Below are 3,908 nucleotides of genomic sequence, written 5' to 3' on the forward strand. Positions count from 1 at the left end.
ACACAGGCCTTGATTGAGGTTTACGTATAAGACCATGTCTGGGACATCGGTATCGTATCTGATTTCGTGTAAGACCTTGTCTGGGACAGAGGCATCGATATTGAATTACATGTAAGACCATGTCCGGGACGTCGACATTGTACTTGTTTATGAGCATTTGTATCGTTTCTAACAATCTGAGATTGAGTATATGAAATGTATAACCTATGCAAGTACGTTTGTATCGTACTAAATTTCTGAATATGAAAATCTCAGTCTCTGTGAAATATGTGTGGAAATGAAGCATGGCATATATGCAAATAAATGAGTATGGTTAAGTTTATGAATTATTCTATGAAATGGTTATGAATCTTTATGGTTGAATTGTACTTATATGCTTTAGTAGTTAGACCAATTTTATTTGGCTTACTAAGCTCCTTGTAGCTTACTCTGTGTGATCTCTGTCTATTTTACAGGTATCATAGCTACTAAAGGCTCGGGGATAGTCGAGGATCGTCACCACACTATCGAACTCATTTTGGTACTTTCAAAAGTGTAATGTGACAGCCCTAATGTGACCCTAGTCGGAAAGTGGTTTCGGGACCACAAAACCGAGTCGTAAAAATGATTAATTGTTATATTCTATGCTTATTATGTGTGTACATGCATATGTCGACGTTTCATGTGACACCCCTAATTTGACCCTAGTCAGAAAGCGGTTTCGGGACCGCTAAACCGAGTAACCAAATTATTTGAACATGATATTTATTGTCTAAAATAAATGTGTGAAAATTTTAAGCTTCGATTTAGTAAATTTCATGTGAATTTAGTCAATAGGACTTATGTGTGACATTTTTGAAATGTGATAGATCAAAACATAAGGACCTATTAGTGCATGTTGAAAAAGGGGGGACTTGCATGTCAATTTCCCCCCCCCATCTAGTAGTGGCCGGCCATGACATTAGGATGGACAAAGGGTGATGGGCAAAACATGTCATAGACATGTTGTGTTGGTGCATCATGGGAGGAAACAATAAAATAAAGAGCATGGGCAATAAAATATTAGTGTTAGTAGGATGAGAAACAAAAAAAAAAGAAAGGATATGTGTGATTGTCCCCCCCCCTTGCCGTGAGTTGAAGGAAAGAAAAACAAAAAAAAAGTGTTCATCCTTTGGTTCATCCTTGGCCGAAAATTTTAAGGAGGAAGGAAGAAGAAAGATTGAAGAGGTTCGGCCATGCATGTAACTAGGCTAAGGTATGTTTGATGATGTTCCATGAGATGCATGCATGTTTTAGTTGTTAGCTTGAGTTCTACCTAGCCCATGGTCTAAATCTTGCTATGTGATGGAAATGACACTCGGCCATGGATGCATCATTCTTGCTTGGTGTTGATGTTGTGTTGGTGAGATATCAAGTTATTTTTGTGACCAAGTTGAGATTTGAATTTTTGGAATGAGTAAGGTTTTCGGTTATGTTGTTTTGTATGAGTAATGGATTGTTGAGTTCATGCTATTATGAATAAAATTGATTAAGAGAGGCTTGAGATAATTAAATATGCATGTTGGTGGTAAGATGAGCATTCGGTTTTTATCATGGAAGCATAGGAAGCTTGTTAAAGTTAAATTTTAGAAAAGTTAAATGTGTGTGTGCTTGTGCTAGTGCCGAATGTGCCTAGGGTGATTTAGCATTGAGTTTGGTGTTATATGAATTGATTTTTATGGTTTTGGATTTTTAAGTGTTGTTAAATATTTTGAATAATATATATATGTGGCTTTGAAATGTGAAACTCGGCCAAGTGGTTATAAGCATGATTTTAGAGATTCAATGATATTCGGCCGATTTGAATAATTCATGGCACCCCAAGCAAATTAGTTTTAGATGTTAAGAAATATTGAAATTATTTAAAAGCATATTACCGAATGTGATTTTAGTCAATGATTCGGTTATGAGTGCTGATTTGTTTTATAATTAGCCGAATGTCTATATGTATACTATGAGGTGGTTTAGCTTAAAGAAAATTAAGGTGCTCGGAAGGTGATTGTCGTGGATAGTTTAAGTAATGAAATTTAATTTCTATTATGTAAAGTGATGACATTGCTGTTTGCAAATTTGAAGTTAAAAATTGTTGATTGAGCATCAAGAGCTTATGGAAACAATGTCGGATCGTGGAAAAAGGGAAATTGGTCGAATAGTCGGAATTGACGTACATTAGCGATCGAGGTAAGTTTTAAGTATTAAAGCCTATAATGTGATTGAGTATGATATGTTAAGCACATATTAAAAGAATCATAACTCTATTGTAAATTTTTTATGCATATAGCCTAATGGCTATTATGAAGTATAGGTAAGTTATTGATATGATATGTTGCCAAATGGATATGATATTATGAAGTGCTAAAAGGATATGTCAGAAGAGTAAAATTGTGATAAACCTGCTCAGGACAGCAGCAGTAACATGAATTTAGAAAATCACCATAAATTGTTGGAGTTGAATGGGAGGCTGAATAAATTATGAAATTAAAGCTTAATGAGTCTAGTTTCTTATAAAAGAAACCGTGTAAGAAAATTTATTTCCGATAATGAGATATTTAAAGTTGTGTGAGACAGTGCAGAATGACACTGTAATCCTCTGTTCCGTTTTCAGAAAATCATTATAAATTGTAAAAAAATGGTTATAAGATAAAATTTATATGCTTAGACTCCTTAATAAGTCTAGTTTCAAATGAAATCAAATACAACACATTTTGAATTCTGTAAAAAGAGAAATCTGATTCGTAGTGAAGAGTGGTCAGATTAGTCAAACAGTGAAATAGGGGAAACTTTAAGAAAAATCTGGTATTGATTGGCCAAACCTAAAATTCTGGAAATTTTATGGATGGAAGATATACGAGTCTATATTCAGGAAAAATTAACGGAAAGTGATTTGGAGTTTTGTAGCTCCAGTTATAAATGATTTAGTGACTATTGCTCAGGAAAAACAGCTTGTGCTGAATTTGAGATTGTGTTGTAAACCTTGATAAACTTGTTCTAGTTGCTCATAAGCTATTGATTAAACCCATACGTGAATTTTAAATTGTGATATTGGAAAATTATAGACGTAGATTCAACCAAGACAGTGTATATATGTGATAAGGCCTAATAGCCGATGTGATGAATGTGAAAGTGTATATATGTGATAAGGCCTAATGGCCGATGTGATGAATGTGAAAGTGTATATGTGTGATAAGGCCTAATATCCGATGTGATGAATGTGAAAGTGTATATATGTGATAAGGCCTAATGGCCGATGTGATGAATGTGAAAGTGTATATATATGTGATAAGGCCTAATAGCCGATGTGATGAATGTGAAAGTGTATATATGTGATAAGGCCTAATAGCCGATGTGATGAATGTGAAAGTGTATATATGTGATAAGGCCTAATGGCCGATGTGATGAATGTGAAAGTGTATATATGTGGTAAGGCCTAATGGCCGATGTGATGAATGTGAAAGTGTATATATGTGGTAAGGCCTAATGGCCGATGTGATGAATGTGAAAGTGTATATATGTGACAGGGCCGAGTGGCCAACGTGATGGATGTGAAAGTGCATAAATGTGATAAGTCCCAAAGGGCATTTGTGTCAGTACCATATCCGGGTTAAAACCCCGCAGGCTTTATACGAGAATATTATCACTGATTAATGTCCGTAAGCTTCATGCTCGTACTATATCCGAGCTCTAAAGACCCGATGACTACGTGTGGGAATTTTGTCCGGGTAAGACCCGATAACTTCGTGTGGAGATTATGTCCGGGTAAGACTTTGTAATAAGAATTGCTTATAAATATATTCAATGTGAAAGGTTAAACAGGTATGTACTCCAAGTTTATATGTGAGCTTGATTTGCACTAAATTATAAGGTAGTTATGTGATGCATACGAGAGCAAT

This window comes from Gossypium hirsutum, chromosome A11 (genome assembly GCF_007990345.1).
Source record: "Gossypium hirsutum isolate 1008001.06 chromosome A11, Gossypium_hirsutum_v2.1, whole genome shotgun sequence".
Taxonomy (NCBI): domain Eukaryota; kingdom Viridiplantae; phylum Streptophyta; class Magnoliopsida; order Malvales; family Malvaceae; genus Gossypium; species Gossypium hirsutum.